The 17972-nt window shown below is 35.1% G+C and overlaps 1 protein-coding gene across 5 annotated transcripts in view; it reads left to right on the top strand.

Moving 5' to 3' along the window:
- GRIA4 (glutamate ionotropic receptor AMPA type subunit 4) overlaps positions 1-17972 on the top strand; it is a 456325-nt gene that overhangs the window by 56752 nt on the left and 381601 nt on the right. The gene's annotated exons all lie outside the window — the stretch shown is intronic.

The following is a 17972-nucleotide window of genomic DNA, read 5'->3' as shown; positions in this document are numbered from 1 at the left end:
TGAGTTTGAAAAAGTCAAGGTCTCCCATTGCATCTGGAGTCATCTCCAGTCATCCTGATCTATGTCTTGCCACTGAACTGATATGAACCTGGAAGAGAGAGTGAGGCTGATGACTTTGCATAGCTCTGCCTTACTTAAATCCAATTCATTTGCAGGTCTAAACACGACTGCCTTGATGTCATTGGTGCTTTTTGAGAATGAAGGACAAACAACAACTACACCTGCTATAGTACCCAGCACATATTAGATGTTTAATAGTTTTTGTTGATTGTCTAATTAAAAAGATCTATAAGAGAAGAAAAGAGATAAAATGAAAAGAAGGAAAAAGGTTTTAATAGGTTGACAAAGGAATCAATCTATTTTTTTAGTCTAGTACTATGATTTTATTATTATACAGAACTTCTGAGCAGGAAATTCTCTCTACCATTGCAGATTCACAACTGTTCTATAACTTCTAGAGTTCTATAACATATAGAGAGAGTTTTCTAGGTGCTAAGAAATGAAATGATTTGTACCAGGTCACACAGCAGATATATCACATTAGAACTTAAACCCAGGTCTTTCTGAATCTGAGTCCAGCCCTTTTTCCACTATTCTATAATACCTCCTAATATGCATTAAACTGAATCAAAATATAGGCATGCTGGCCAGAAGGCAAATGATATTCCTTCTATATGTCACCTTAGTGAGACCACATATGTATTATTCTTTTTAGTTCAGGGCATCAATCACATTTTAGTAAGAACAATGCTAATGTATTTCCAAAGTATGACTACCAGGGTGTTGAGAGGACTAGAGGCTATGCTATTTGAGTATGAATTGAATGAATTTCTTGTGTTTAGCATAGAATTGGGAAGACTTGGTAGACAGTGACAGGTTGGAGGTAGGTATTGGATAAGCAACCACAATCACAAGATTGTTCTATGGCACAGGCATTAGAATTATTCTGCTTGTCCTCAGAGGGCAGAACTAGAATCAGTGCATAGAAGTTGACTTTATATAAGAAAAAAAAATGTTCCAACATCAAATGGGCTGTCTTTGGAGGCAGTGGATTCCACTTGACTGAAGATCTTCAAGTGGAAGCTGTTTGTTTGTTTGTCAAAAACTTTGTAGAGCAGTTTCCCAATTACCTACTGTACAGGGTTGCAGTAGATGACCTCACATGTGCTATCTTGAGATTCTGCAATTCTAATTTTAGCGTTTTAATCTAATTATATGGAAAAACTTCCTTGGGAGAGTGGATTTTCTTTATATGAATTCAAATTCAGAAAACTATTGTTTTATGCACCAAGGATGTAAAGATAGACAACCATGTGGACCATGGTCTTGAGGAGCTTTCAATTTAATAATGAATATATACACATATATGCCTGTATTCATATGTGCAATCTAATAATAAATATAGTCATATTCACATATGTAGATGTATGCTTACATCTATAATATTCCTGACATATGTGTGTGAATATACATATATATATATGTATATATATATGAGGGTCCTTATCTTTTGAAATAATTGACAACACATTGATATTTCTGCCATATGACCAGTGAGTAAGCACTTTACCTGGATTGTCATAGGACATTAAGTGGATAATATTATTTAACATCCTTTAATCTCAAAGTTTAGCACAGAACGACAATTTTCACTCCTAAGTTCATAGGTATATTTAATATTTAATTAGTTAGAAGTTCATTTTGATTCAAATGTATTATTCCCATATCTTTTTTCACATTTACAATTAAATTCTTAGCATATCTAATCACGCATAAAAGATGGAATAGAATCTGAGATTTAGAAGCGACACAAATATCATCTAAATTGACTGGATTTTACAAATGAGAAAACTGAGGCCAGCAAAAAAGGATTTTATCCAAGGTCACGTAGCTAGTTAGTTAGTAGGATAGTAGTCAGTATAGTCCTTTCTACTACATTGCACTTCCTGTCTTATTATATGTGACATTTAAAATTTTGAGGGATACATGAAAAAGAAGCAGATACTTAGTCATTCTTAGAACATTGCTATTTTTCTACACTTCAAACCTTTTCATACATAACCCTATTAGGAATACTATAGTGGCAGATGTTAAAAATACCCACAAATTCATAGAGACAGAAAGAAAATTAAAATGACTAATTCAAAGCTGATTATTCAAAACATAGGGAGATAATTATTTTGCACTCTGATGAAATATCTGATGAAACTATATTAGTGAGTCACCCACATTTGGATTTTGACAACTTACTTTGACAATTTATTTCCAACTAAGAGTCTGAACCAAATTTCTCAGTAATTTTCAAAGAAAAAAGTTAAAAAATAGCATTGATTTCCTGATAAAAACAATAAAGGAATCAGTATTAACTTTGATGTCATTCTAGTAAATTGGAAAATACCTTAATTATATTTTTACCTTTGCTATGTTTGTTTCCTAACCATTACTTTCCATGCATTTACTTGTCTGTGCTTTTAACATTCCTTTAATTTTACGTATTAATTGATCTCCACCCTACAAATTGATATGATGTTTGAGAGTAAGTATACATTGGCTTTCTGAAGTTTCAAAGAGTATTTAACTATGTAGAGACACATAGATTGTTTCTATAATACATTGGTCAGAAGGTTCTTAAGAAAACTCAGAAACTTAGAAACATCTACAATTAAATGAAATTTGCTTTATGAAAGTAAAATTATTCTTGGCTTTAAAGAAACAATTTAAATATTTTTTTCTTTTTCCTGTTTATTTGAAATGCTGCTTTTTATAAAAGCCACAGTAACTGTCATCAAGAAGTAAAAAAAATGCCTTAGAATTTTTGTTAAGACTTCTCCTTTCTTAATAAACTAATCCTCTGGGCTTATTATCATCCTTTTCTCCAATCCTTTATTTTCTTTTCTTTTTAACCATCATCTTTTTCTTTTTCTTGAAAGTACAAATCCCAATTTGTTTCCAATTAACCTTGATTTTCAATAGGAAAGCAGTATAAACATAGTAAGTCTAGAAGTGAGAAAGAATGTTGCAATAAATTAAATGGATAAGGAGAAAAACAACTGTGAACACCCTTTAAAGGAAAATAATGTTTCTGAAGACTGCTTCTATGTGTGAAGAGTAATGGGGACCAGGAAAAAAATTTATAGTGGCCTCGCTTTTCTCAATTACACAAAAATAAACTTTACCTTTTATTATATAGGCTTACTTTATGTCATAGCATATGTAATATTTCTTGCTGTAGAACACATTTCAACAAGATTGAAACATTCCAGTCCGTGTAGGTTGTTACATTCATTTAACAAAAAATACATATTAAGCACTTATTTTCTTTAAGACATTGTACTAGGGACATGAATGAATATAGAGATAAATAAAATCTGATCTTTGTCTTCAAGGAACTTAGAATATGTCCTACTATATGAACTGAATTGAGGTAGAATATAATTGTGGAAAGGAAGGAAACAAGCATTTATTAAACACTAAATATCTGCATGGCACAACAATCCTATGAAGTAGGTGCTATTTCTATCTCCATTTTAATGAAGAGGAAATAGGTTAAGTGAATTTCTCAGGGTCAAATGACTAGTAAATAACTGAAGATGGATTTGAGGTCTGATCTTTCCATCTCTAGCTTCAATCCTTTATACATTGTCCTATTTAACTACCTTTAATTGCACAGAAAATATATTAATGAAGTAAAAGGAGAGTTCATAGGAGGTAAAGATTACATCCAGCTGTGGAGAAACAAGGCAGATTTCTTGTAGGAGTTGGTACTAGACATAGTACCCTTGAAAGATGGGGAATTAAACTAATGGAGAAAAGGGGAATTCATCCTTGCCACAGAGAAGGGTGTAAGAAGAATTTCTGAAACAAGAAAATTACTAGATGTTCATCAAAACCACTTGGTACTGACTAAGAAATAGAGAGGTAGACCAGTGGAATAGGTTAGGTTTTCAAGACACAGTAGTCAATGAATATAGCAATCTACTGTTTGATAAACCCAAGGACACCTGCTGTTGGGATAAGAACTCACTATTTGACAAAAACTACTGGGAAAAGTGCATAACAGTGTGGCAGAAACTGGGCATGGACCAATGCCTCACACTGTATACAAGAATGAATTTCAAATGGATATATGATCTAGGCATAAAGACTGGGACTATAAATAAATTAGGGGAGCAAGGAATAGTGTATTTCTCAGATTTATGGAGAATGGAGAAATTTATGACCAAACAAGAGAGAATATTATGAAGTTCAAAATGAATAATTTTGATTATATTGAATTGAAAAGTTTTAGCAGAAACATACCCAATGTAACCAAGATTAGTAGGGAAGCAGAAAACTGGAAATACTATCTGTGATAAAGGTCTCATTTCTAAATTACATAGAAAACTGAGTCAAATGTATCAGAATACAAGTCATTCCCCAAATGATAAATGGTCAAAGGATATGAACAGGGAGTTTTAAGAGGAAGAAATTAAAAGTATCTATAGTCATAAAAAATGCTCTAAATCACTATTGATTAGAGAGACACAAATCAAAACAACTCTGAGGTACCACATCACACCTATCAGATTGGCTAACAGGACACAACAGGACAATGATAAATGGTAGAGAATATGTGGGAGACTTGGAACACTAATTCATTGTTGGTGGAATTATGAGCTAATCCAACCATTCTAGAGAGCAATTTGGCACTATGCCCAAAGGGCTACAAAGATATGCACACCCTTTGACCCAGCACTATCACTTCTAGGACTGTATCCCAAAAAAATCATAAAAATGGGAAAGGGTCACATATGAATTAAAATATTTATAGCAGCTCTCTTTGTGGTGACCAAGAACTGGAAATCTAGGGGATGCCCATCAATTGGGGAATAGCTGAACAAACTGTGGCATATGAATGTAATGGAATACTATTGTGCTATAAGAAATGATGAACAGGAAGACTTCAGAGAGGCCTGCAAGAACTTATATGAACTGATGCTGAGTGAAACAAGCAGAACCAGGAGATCTTTGTACACAGTAACAACCACAACGTGTGAGGAATTTTTCTGGTATCTTCACAGCAATGCAAGGACCTAAAACATCTCCAAAGAATTCTTGAGGCAAAATGTCATCCACATACAGAAAAAACTACGGAACTGGAACACAGAATGAAGCAGAATATTTTCTCTTGTGTTACATTTTGTTTTGTTTGGGTTTTTCTCATGGTTTCTCCCATTCATTTTAATTCTTCTACACAACATGACTACTAGAACGTATGCACAGAAACCTAATGAGATTGCATGTTGTCTCAGGGAGAGAGGGTGGAAGGAGGGGGAGAAAATCTAAGATTTATGAAACTCACTGTAGAAAGCTGAAAACAGAAAAATTAATAACTCTTTTTTAAAAAAATTACTGGATATGTTCAAGGAATGGTAAATATACCTGTTGGCCAAGAACATCAAGTATATGAACAGTAGCAGCGTGATTCAACCCTGGAAATAGAGTTTGGAATGGGGACATGGAGAACCTTGAATGCAAAACAAATTAGCTTAGATTTATTCAGTGGAAAATGGAGTGCTATTATCAGGAACAGTGTAACTTTTATTGGTATGGAGAAGCAGAAATATAGGTACCTCCCAGCTTATCACATTTTTTTCAAAATTTTGTCACAAGGGTGAGATCAACCATTCTAGGAGATGGATTATTAGATAATAAGTGGAAAGTGTTCCAGATTTCTGGAGTTTATAGGATTGCATTTATTCTTCTTGGGCTCCACTTCTATCATTGTGGATCAGCTCTGTCCTCACCTAAGTGAAAGTCTTGACTGATAATTGTCTTTTTTATTAATCAGCCTTAGAGGTTCTGTCCATCATATTTAGATTGTTTTTAAGATTTTGTGATATTAATACAGAACTTAGGTTTTATTTATTTGTTTATAGTCATTTATTTATTTATTTAGACTCCATATTTATACATACATAAATATATTTGTTTATTTATTTATATTCCTACAAGACTAGGTCAACTGTTTTTTAAAAAATCAGATATGGGATCATAGATTTAGAGATCTAGAAGGTATATCAGAGGTCATTTAGTTCAAACTTCTCATTTTTATAGATGAGGAAATTAAAGTTCATAGCCATTAAGTGATTTGCCCAAAATCATTTTTTATTTTTTTAAATTAAATTATTTGTTTTCAGTGTTTGACAATCACTTCCATATATCTTAGATATTTTTCCCCTCCTTACCTCTCATTCCCCCCTCCCTCCACTCCCTCCCTGAGACAGCATACAATCTTATACAGGTTCTACAAATACATTCCTATTAAATACATGTTACATAGAAGAATTAAAGTGAATGAGAGAAACCATAAAACAAAACAAAACATAATACAAAAGAAAATGGCCTGTTTCTGAAGTCCAGGTGCTCTGTGATCCAATTCCGTACTTCTTTCTCTGGATGTGGAAGGCGTTTTGCCTCAAGAATCCATTGGGAATTTTTTAAGTTCATGCATTTCAATGAAGTACTAAATCTACCAGAAAAATTCCTCACACACTATGGTTGTTGCTGTGTACAAAGTTCTCCTGGTTCTGCTCCTTTCATTCAGCATCAGTCCATATAACTCTTTCTAGGCTTCTCTGAAGTTTTCCTGTTCATCGTTTCTCATAGCACAATGGTATTCCATTACATTCATATACCCCAACTTGTTCAGTCATTTCCCAATTGATAGGCATCACCTTGATTTCCAGTTTTTGACCATCACAAAGAGAGCAGCTATAAATATTTTTGTACATGTGGGACCCTTTCCCATTTCTATGATCTCTTTAGGATAGAGTCCCAGAAGTAATATTGCTGGGTCAAAAGGTATGCATATTTTTGTAGTCCTTTGGGCATAGTTCCAAATTGCTCTCCAGAATGGTTGGATCAGCTCACTGATCCACCAACAATGAATTAGTGTTCCAGCTCTCCCACAGCTTCTCCAACATTTATCCTTGTCCTGTTCTGTTATGTTAGTCAATCTGGTAGGTGTGATATGGTACCTCAGAGTAGTTTTGATTTGCATATCTCTAATCAATAGTGATTTAGAGCATTTTGTCATATGATTATAGATAGCTTTAATTTCTTCCTCTGAAAATTCCATGTTCATATCCCTTGACCACTTATCAATTGGGAAATGACTTGCATTTTTGCATACTTGACTCAGTTCTCTATATGTTTTAGAAAGTAGGCCTTTATCACAGACACTAGTTGCAAAAATTCTTTCCCAGTTTTCTGCTTCCTTCCTGATCTTGGTTGCATTGGGTTTCTTTGTGCAAAACCTTTTCAATTTAATGTAATCAAAATTATCCATTTTGCACTTCATAATGTTTTCTGTCTCTTGTTTGGTCATAAATTTCTCCATTCTCCATCTGACAAATACACTATGCCTTACTCCCCTAATTTTTTTATAGTATCAATCTTTATACCTAGATCATGTATCTTTTGGACTTTATTCTTTAATACAGTGTCAGGCATTGGTCTATGCCCAATTTCTGCCACACTGTTATCCAGTTTTCCCAGCAATTTATGTCAAACAATGAGTTCTTATCCTGGCAGCTGGTGTCCTTGGGTTTATCAAACAGTAGATTGCTATATTCATTGACTACTGTGTCTTGAGTACCTAACCTATTCCACTGGTCTACCCCTGTATTTCTTAGCCACTATCAAATGGTTTTGATGATTGCTGCTTTATAATATAATTTGAGACCTGGTAGAGCTAGGCCACCTTCCCTAGCATTATCTTTTCATTAGTCCCTTTTTATTCTTCCAGATGAATTTTGATATTATTTTTTCTAGCTCTAGAAAATAATTATCTGGTAGTTTGACTGGTATGGCACTGAATAAGTAAATTAATTTAGGTAGAATTGACATTTTTATTATATTAGCTGCAGAGCACCTGATGTTTTTCTACTTGCCCAAAATTATTTTGAAAATCTTTCTTATCTTTTCTCAGATTTTTCAGTAAAGATATTCTAAATTCATATATATGCCTTTCTCATAAAAAATTTTAAAGATAAATAATAGGAATATCATTTAAAGTTGCTGATATCTTCTTGTTTTAATTAGTATTTTTAGTATTAGTATTTATTTATATTTTTATATATAATTTAAATATTATTAGTCTTTTTTTATCCCTTTGCAATTTTTCTTTCTGAGATCATTTGAATTGTTTCCTGAGTGCCTCTAAACTTTTAAAACTTAAAACTGCAGTATAGAGTTCTTCTGCATGTATTTCGCCATGTCATCCATTCTTATAGGCAGCTGGTATAGCCAGCACTGGTCCTGGAATCAGGAAGACTTGAGTTCCAATCCAGCCACAGACACTTAGTATCCATGTGATCTTGGGCAAATCAATTAACCCCATGTGCCTCAGTTTCCTCATCTATAAAATGAGATATCAAAGGAAATGAAAAACCACTCAAGTTTCTTTGCCAAGAAAACACCAAATGGAATCACAAAATGTCTGGCATGACTGAAATAACCGAATAACAGCTTCTCCTTTTGCCTATTTCATTTTCATCAGTGTCGGTGATATTTGTTTGTATTGGAATACAAATATGATATTTCATCTTTCATTGCTCATCAGAGTAGATGTCTGTAGGCCTGCTGAGGGCTTCAATCTAATTCGTGTCTATACAGTGTCCTTTTTTCCAGTTTCATCTGCAGTTAATACTCTGAAGGTGGGCCTTGGTTGAGTATTATTATTTCAAGTTCTTTGCAAGATACCATTCCCTTCTATTGTTTTTAATGTGTTTTGAAGCCAAACTGCTCTTTTCTTTCATCTTCCTCTGCTTTGTAAATGAACTTGTACTATTAACTGTAGTTTCTTTTAGCTACCAAATATTTTTGCTTTGCAAGAAGATGATTTTTTTTTTGTTTTACTGGACTGAGTTGAATTCTAGACTCTTTTGATTTCCTTGTTGTGATGAGTGTTTTAGTCTTATTAAACTTAATAAGAGGACAATTGTCTTTCTTTTTGTCCAATTCTCATTTTTAAAAAAATATGATTGTTTTTAAAAACAAGCCAAGTACTATTGTCAAGTGTTTTCTTCTTAAAATTTATTCTTTCTTCTACTTTGATAATTATTTTGATCTTTATCCCAAGAAGTTGATGACCCAGTTGTATATAATAAACTACATCTTATATGATGGGCATGTGTAACTGCAAGCAAAGTGGGATTTTTGTTGTTGTTGTTATTTCTTGGAGTTCTGTTTCCCAGGCTCATGTTAAATTGTAAACATCCAAAGGATCAATCTCCTTTGAACTCTGGTTCAGCTGTAACACATCCCATGCTAAGTCACATAGAGCCCTGGAGCAGAGCCAATTAGGTGCTGAAGTACTTGGGTTTCCACACCTTTTGGCACTAAACAAATTAAATGCTGAGGCAAGTAGGTTTTCATGCTCTTTGGCACTGAGCCAATCAGGTGCCAGGTCTTTGTTTGAAAACCATATATATTCTGGAAGACTGATATTGCTTTGTGGGCTGGCTTATGGGAAGGACACTGAGAGAGAGAGACAGAGAGAGAGGGAGAGAGAGAGAGAGAGAGGAGATCTCTAATAGAGGAGAGGAGAACTCTGATAATGGGAAAGATTAATTAATCTCATAGATTAAGAATGAATTTATACTAGCAGCTCTCTTGTCAGCAGGATCTGTACAGACTAAAGAAAAGTATGGGGTTTAATGAGGATGGGATAGTTAACTGTTTGTTGTTTCCCAGTTATTGTGTTACTTTTTGTACCACCAGAACTTGAATGGAGTGCCCCCCCTAGACTGTGCTGGAGGGTTGGAGGCTTTGGAACTGTGCTGTGCCCAGAGCCAGATCAGACTTGATTGCTCCCCATGTGAGGCTGGGAGGAAATGAACTGCCCCAGAGTTGTTGTAGTAAGGACCAAAGACAAAAGCTGGGGGCAGGAGCCTCTGGAGTCTGCTGTGCCTGCTCCCAGGAGCAGGGAGGGCTTAGAAGGGAGCAGTCCCTTTCTGTGTGAGGTAAGGCTCAGAGCAGGAGTGGAGGGCTGCTTGCATGCAGACCCTGGCAAGTACAGGGAGTGGTCAGGAGGAAGAACCCTGGAGCTCTGTACTCAGTCCTGAGTGGAGATTAAAACTTTGCAGCAAGGCAGGATCAGTGAATGTGCTTTCCTGCTATGTCCCCCTGGGATGGGTTGAGATCCAGGAGGTGTAGTTGTCTGTGGTGGGATGGGGGAAGTGCCATAACCCCCAGGAACCCACTCTGTTGGCTTTGTTGCCCAGCTGCCCCTCAGGACTTGGAAGCAGGGACTAGAGCAGTGTTAAGATTTGGACTCTTTAACTCACTAGACCATGTGTACACCTGAGAGTGCAAGGTAGGAACCCATAACAGCAGTGTGGGGAGGACAAACCCCCAAGAGAACTTTACTTAGACACACTGCTTGGATTGAGGGAACTGTACCATACTGTGACCTAGGGGTGGGGTGTGTTGTGTTCTCTGCTACCCCTGGGGATGTGCTTTGTTAAGGTAACACCCTGGCCTGGGACCCTGTGATTGTATAAACAAGTATTTTGGGACAGTACCTGAGTGAGGAGGAACTGGTTGCTCATTCTCCAAAGATTTCCCCCCCGCAAAAACATGTATAAGGTGGAGGGTATGCTATTTATGCTATATACTATTGTATCTGTTTAAGACCATGTGACCACCTTGGTAATAAGTTCTTATGCTGTTATGAATGTTATGCTTTATTTTCTTGAATAAGTTTTGGTTTTAAGTAAATGGAGTGCTTATTATACTATGCAATTCAACCCAAAACATATATATATATATACATGTACATATATATATGTGTGTATATATATATATACACACATATATATATGTACATATATATTCATAGCAGCTGTTCTTATATCTCATTAACAATACAGTATGGCACTGAATAAGTAAATTAACTTAGGTAAATTCATCATTTTCTTATATCGGTTTGGCCTACCCATAATCAATATATCCCCAATTATTTAAATCTGTCTTTATTTGTATGAGAAGTGTTTTGTAATTATGTCCATATGTTTCCTAGGTTTGACCTGGCAGATAGACTCCCAAGTATTTTATATTGTCCCCAGTTATTTTAAATGGAAGTTCTCTTTCTATCCCTTCCTGCTGGGTTTTTGTTGGCAATGTGTAAATATGATGATCACTTATGTGGCTTTATTTTATATCCTACAATTCTGTTGAAGTTGTTCATTGCTTCACCTATTTTAATTGATTCTCTAAAGTTCTCTAAGTATACCATTGTAAATTTTTATCATTCTCCAGTCCTCTTTCTGTATCTTATCCATATTTGTGATATAAGTGAAAAGGAAGCAGAGGACTAGAAGCTGTTTTATATTTTTATTCTTTCAATGATTTCTTTGGCTCCAAAATTCATTACCAATTATCTAGCCTCCTTTTGCTATGACCTCATAGAGATTTTCTGATCCTTAGAATATTTTGTTTAACAGTCATCTCATATTTATTACATGTCTGTTAAGTGCTGGGCATTGTACCAGTTGCTGGTGATACAAAGAAGGCCCAAAGGTGATCTGTGCTCTAAGTCACTTACAGTCTGAAGGGGGAAACAACATATAGATAGTTACGTAGAAAGAGTATATATAAATATAGATACACATATATGTATAAATACATGTATATACATATATGTATATATACAGACACTTATACATGTACATACACATACATACATGCATATGTGTAGATATGATGAATTAAAAATAAAATTGAGGGAACATTCTAAGATAAATAAGATCTGGAAAGACTTCTTTTAGGAGGTAGAATTTTAACTGAGACCTGAAGAAAGTGAGGGAAGCTGGAAAGCAGAGAGGAAGAGAGAGAGATTTGAGGAATAGCAAGGAGTCAGTGTTGCTGGATTGTAGGATATAAGAAACTAGAAAAATAGGAAGGGATCAGGTTAGGGAGGGCTTTAAAAACAAGATGATTTTATATATGACTCATAAAGCAGTCACTGGGATTAATCGATTGGGAGAAGGGATCAAGTTTGTACTTTAGGAAAATCAATTTTACAATCGAGGGGAGAGTGTAAGTGAGGCAGAGAGACCAACTAGCAGGGTATTGAAATAGTTCAGGCATGAAGTCTTGATGACTTGCATCAATGTAGTGGGAATGAGAGAAAGGGCATATGAGAAATTGTATGAAGGATTAAAAAAAAAGACTGGACAATTGATTTGGATATTGTTATAGAAGAAACTGAAGAACTGGGGATGACTACTATGCTGTAAGCCAGGGAGGCTGAAAGAATTACACAAAGTAGACACAGCAGGAGTAGCATCAAACATTTATTAAGCTTTTACTATGTTAACCTCTGAATGCTAGGGATGCAAAGAAAAGTAAATGTAACTTTCCCTGCCCTCGAGGAGTTCATATTCTAGGGGTAAGAAAACATGCAAGCTATGTACATGATAGATAGATAGATAGATAGATAGATAGATAGATAGATAGATAGATAGATAGTCAAAATATAAGATTTGAGGTGAATTTTGAAGGAGTCCAGGAAGCAACAAGGATATCCAGTGAAAAAATGGGAATGCTGGAGATGGGATGTCCCGCATGATGAAAGTGAGGAGACTAGAATTTTGACTAGATTCTGATTCCCCCACTATGACCAAAGAGTTGTAGAGGTGTGAGAAAATATAACTAGTACTGGAAATGCAGCCAGGAAGTTTGTCATCAGGAGAGAACAAAGGGTCAATGAGAGTCAGAAGATGGAGAGCCTGAGAAATGAAAAGGTTAAGACAAAAATATTTGTTAAATATGAAGCAGACATCCCATTAAGCACAGTAGAAGGGGGTGGATAAATCTGAAGTATGGCCTTGATAAATAACTGTTGATTGGCAAAAACAGAGATAAGAATATAATTTCATTAAAAAAAATCTAGAATCTCTATTCATTGGGGGAGGATATATGTATTCAGTAGAGAAAACATTTTAAGTCATGTATATAAATAAAATATACAACTAGAGGATATATCTTGATGACCAGCATTAATATACAGGAAAGTTATATGAGAAGAATTTGCTTTGATAATAAATGAACAATTAATTTAATCAGCATTTTAATTTGATAGAACACTTTCAACTTGAAGGAAGATGATGAGAATGTCAATTTAAATCTTATAGGATACTGATCTTGAAGAAAACAAAAAGTTAACAAATGTGTATTTAGGGACAAATGAATGTGAACAGAATATAAATGATAGAAAGCAAAAAGGGAAGAATTAAACTAATTTATATTCAGCTATAAAGTTTATAATACATTGGAAATTGCTTTATCAGGATCTTATCAGGTTCAGATCCCATCTCTGTCACTTACTACTTTTGTTTCCTTGCACAAATCCTAAATCTTCCTGAACCTCTGTTTCATCATTTTTAAAATCATGGTGTTTAGTAAATGATCTCCAAAGGGCAAGTGAAGGAACAGACTGCTAGGGATGAGGAATGGTGTTTGTACAAAGACAGCCAGGAGTTCAGATATGTTGAGGGGAGAGTGTGTTATCTATCGAGTGATGAGTTCAGGTAGATTATAAGTGACTGCAGAAGGAGTCAACTAATTAAAATTTTCAAGGCTCTTCCTTGATAACTTGGCAGATAGTGATATTTTATTGTGTGGGATACAGGAGGTCCATCTCAAAGCTGGGGGGAACAGGGGAAGATGGATGTCAAGGAAGACAGCAAAGCAGAAACCTTGAAAGCAAAACAAATCTTGATGTTGAAGCAGAAAACTGCTGGATTAAGTCCTTCATTTGATTAGAAGAATTTTTACTTGAGTCTGAGTTGATACTAAAATTATAAGTGGGATTAAAGCAAGGTGGAATTCAAGCAACAAAGGTTAGAAAGACGTAAAAGAAAGGAGCCAAGAGGACCATAATGCCAAACTTTTCAAAACACTAGTATATATTTATTACCTCTATTTCTTGACCATCCATTCATCCCTTATGCCTCAGGGCTCTAGCTTTTTTCCCCTTCCATGCTATTGGAACTGTCCAAATTCAGCTCATTTCCTAATCTGTCTAATGTGAACTCTATTGATTTTAGATATTATGAACTACACTACTTTTCCCTTATTTCCAAAACTTTACTATTCCCCTTATTTTCCTGGTAAGCTTTCTGAAAGAACCCGCCTAGGCTCCTCCTCCTCAGTAAGCTCTTTCTTGATTCTCACAAACTTTTCCCTCTTCTGACTAGTAGCAATTATTTTTGTTTTGAATATGCTACTTTGTAAAAATTTTTGCTTTTTATACATCAGTAAATAATTGAATTGAAAGGTACCTTACATCATTACTAAATGCCATCTAATGTCTCTTGATACTGTGTCTCAACTACATTATTATTTTTAAGTGAGGGGTCCATATTTTATACCCCTTTGTATATTGTACAATGTTTTACACATAATAGGTACTAAGCAAATATTTGTCCATTGTAACAATGTCATTGTTTTGCTACCCCCTAGGTCAAGGGCATTTCTGTGAGTTGGTTAGCAAATAAATGAATGATTGAAAACCATTTACTAAGCACTTGCCATGTATCAAGCTTTCTGCTAAGCAACGGGGTTACAAATAGAAAAGTTACATGATTTTTGTCCTTCCTGAGGAGCTTACATTCAAAAAAAAAAAGAAGCAATATCAATATCTAATCTAGCTATGGAGGAGACAGAAAATATGCAAAAATATAGATATAAGTGTATAAAGTTGTCAAGATATTAGGACACAACTTGTTTTTCCAGAGCTAAGGTTCAACAAGTTGACTATGCCCTGAGCATTGCATAACAACATACCTTTGTGCTCACTCTCTGAACGATCTCAGCCACAGCAAAATCTCACAATTGTTTCACACCGGCATCAGGTGGTCTCTGAGCTTGAACAAGTGCCTGTAGCACCCGTGTTCTGGTCATGAAGTCCTACTATAAATCAGATCACTGTTGCTGTTACCTTCATTGTCAGGGCTACATTGAGATCTCCCCACATGGCTTCAGGTGCCCCCCCCCCAACCCCTGCCACTAGGGGCAGGGCTCTGGCACATGTATTCTTGCTCTCAAGCCATTTCACTCACTTTGAAATTAAGCTTCTGTTTGAGTCCTGACTCTCCTTGTCTCTAGCCTGCTTTGTTCAGTTCCAATGACCCACATGTTGGAGGACGGTTCCTGTCCATTTGACAGTGGTGACTAAAGAGGAGTATTTTGCTTTCTGAAGCCACACAGATGGTGAATAACTCCTCAGTAGAATTAATTTTCATGCACTTTCTAGAAGCAATAGTACTATCAATTTGAATAAAGTTTCCAGACAATGAAGGACTATATACATGGTGTCAGAGAGAATTGAAACGATGTCTGGAGTGGATAAATAGATGCAAAGTGAAGCACTATCCAGCTATCTCATCTGGACTGGCTAGATAGGGTAGACTATAAGAATTTGTGCTCAGTCATACTACTTGGTCCAAGGGCAAGCGTTCTAAAGCCCATTAGATTAAATCTCCAAGGACATATAGAGATAGTATGAAGAGCGTTGCAACAAGACATATGGCAAGATACCTGATGCAAGTGGCTGGGAGGTAAAGTATCACCTGAATGGGCTGATATGAAATTAGCTAGATGTAAGGGCTTTGCAAGTCTGCATTCATCATCACTACACTTAATGTACTGGTATTACCAATGATATCAATTTTGATAAACTTAACTCTTAATTTTTTCTCATCTCCTAAATTATATTTTTGGCTTATTCAGATACCCTTTAAATTTTCTTCAAGCTTTGAATGCCAGTCTTCACACTAATTTGGGTGTCATTTTCAAACTTAAAACAGCAAGCTCTCCTGGCAGTTATTTAAAATACTAAATAGTATCCAACAATGACCAAACCTGACCAAACCTTTGGAAATGATTTTCTATATTCTTCCTTAATCTCTTCACAACACATTAGCAATATGCATTATCTACTATTACTGAATATAATCATCTTCCAATTTGTGAATGAATTTTATATTATGTCGGCTTATTTTTTAATTTTTTCTAGGTTAATTAATATTGGTGTGAGAGAAAGTAAAAAGTATTCTTTCCTCTCGATTGTAGTAAAACAATAATGGCTAATAAAACCACGTCTGTGACTTTTTACTTGCTTTATATCAGAATCATCTGCTTTGTAAACAATTAATTCAGTGTCAATCTAGTATTTTCTTAGAGGTGTGGAGAAATAGTACTGCTTATAAATGATTTTTTACCAACTTAATTAGTTCCAGTGAATCGAATTGTTTTACTTTTACAGGCTACTTCCTCTTACAATGAAGGCTATATGTATATTTTTTGTTATGTACTTAACTAATCCCCTTTGCTTTCACAAAACCAATGATAGGTATTTATATATGTCTAAATATGTAATTGTGTGTTATTCATGTGTATCAATAGGCAGCAAGTGTAGATGGCAATTTTTAGATGCTTGGTTGAATATGCTTGGTATCTTTCTCTTGCATCACTCTAACACTTGGAATTGGGATTACAAGTGAATTCAAACAATGACTGTGCCTCTGTGTGTGTGTGTGTGTGTGTGTGTGTGTGTGTGTGTGTGCGCGTGTGTGCGCTTATGTGCATGCATATACATCTCACTTTGTTGATCAATGGCTTTCACTGCTTTTTTTGAGAATTCTTAAAAGTAATGAGTGCCTATGGATTTGAGCATATTTGTTTTAAGCAATCCTTAACCCCTTGTTGTTTTTAATCATTGTTGCTCTCTCATTAGGTTTTTTTTTTCTGGTTTGCTTGTGACCAAAAGTGGTTTTTGTTTTGTTTTCTTTTGTTTTTTACTGTTACACTTATTAATATCTTATTTTGTGCTGTTCCTTCTAATTGATGAAGATCTTTTATTTCATCATTTAGTACTGAGTAAAAGAATAATTCAAAGATATTCATTTAAATTCTAAGATACGCAAGATAATCTATGAATATATTGGGGAAATGAAGAAGTAAAACATTCAAGCATTGCTCTCAAGGAGCAGATAACCCATGTGGAGGAGAGTATTTATAAAGAAAGAGGAGGGTTAAAACTTGTTCATATGTAATTGAAGTTTAAAGTATCACTAAAAGGGAGATCCAGACAAACTGCTTTAGGAAAGTCTAAAAATGAAGAGATCATTACTTAATATATTTGAATCACCCTTCCTTGTTGCTTTCTATGGAAGACTTCTCACACATTTTATCTCATTTCTAAATTTGACTTTGCTAATGCTAATCCTACGCTTATGCAATTTAAATGTTTCTTAATCTCTAGGCTTATCCATTTCCCATTATTAGTTATTAAAATTATATTTTTGTATCCTAATAACTTAATTTTGGTTTGAAATTTTGTGAGTTTTTAATCTACTGTTAATCACAGTATTTTTTTGCTTGATTTTTCTTTCTTTTTTATATTTATTTATTTAAGTTTTCAACATTCATTTCCACAAAATTTTGGGTTCCAAATTTTCTCCCCATTTCTCCCCTCCCCCACCCCAAAACGCCAAGCATTCCAATTACCCCTATCACCAATCTGCCCTCCGTTCTAATGTCCCTCCCTTCCCTTATCCCCATCTTCTCTTTTGTCCTGTAGGGCAAGGTAAATTTCTATACCCCATTACCTGTATTTCTTATTTCCTAGTTATATGCAAGAACAATACTCAACAGTTATTCCTAAAACTTTAAGTTCCAACTTCTCTTCCTCCCTCCCTCCCCACCCATCCCCATTGGGAAGGCAAGCAGTTCAGTATAGGCCAGATCTGTGTGGTGTTGCAAATGACTTCAATAATAGTCATGTTCTGTAAGACTAACTATATTTCCCTCCATCCTATCCTGTCCCCCATTTCTTCTATTCTCTCTTTTGACCCTGTCCTTCCCCAAGAGTGTACACTTCTAATTGCTCCCTCCTCCCATTGCCCTCCACTCCGTAGTAC

Source organism: Notamacropus eugenii, chromosome 5 (assembly GCF_028372415.1).
Source record: "Notamacropus eugenii isolate mMacEug1 chromosome 5, mMacEug1.pri_v2, whole genome shotgun sequence".
Taxonomy (NCBI): Eukaryota; Metazoa; Chordata; class Mammalia; order Diprotodontia; family Macropodidae; genus Notamacropus; species Notamacropus eugenii.
Note: the sequence above shows the minus strand (reverse complement) of the source record. Positions and strands in the feature narration are given on the sequence as shown.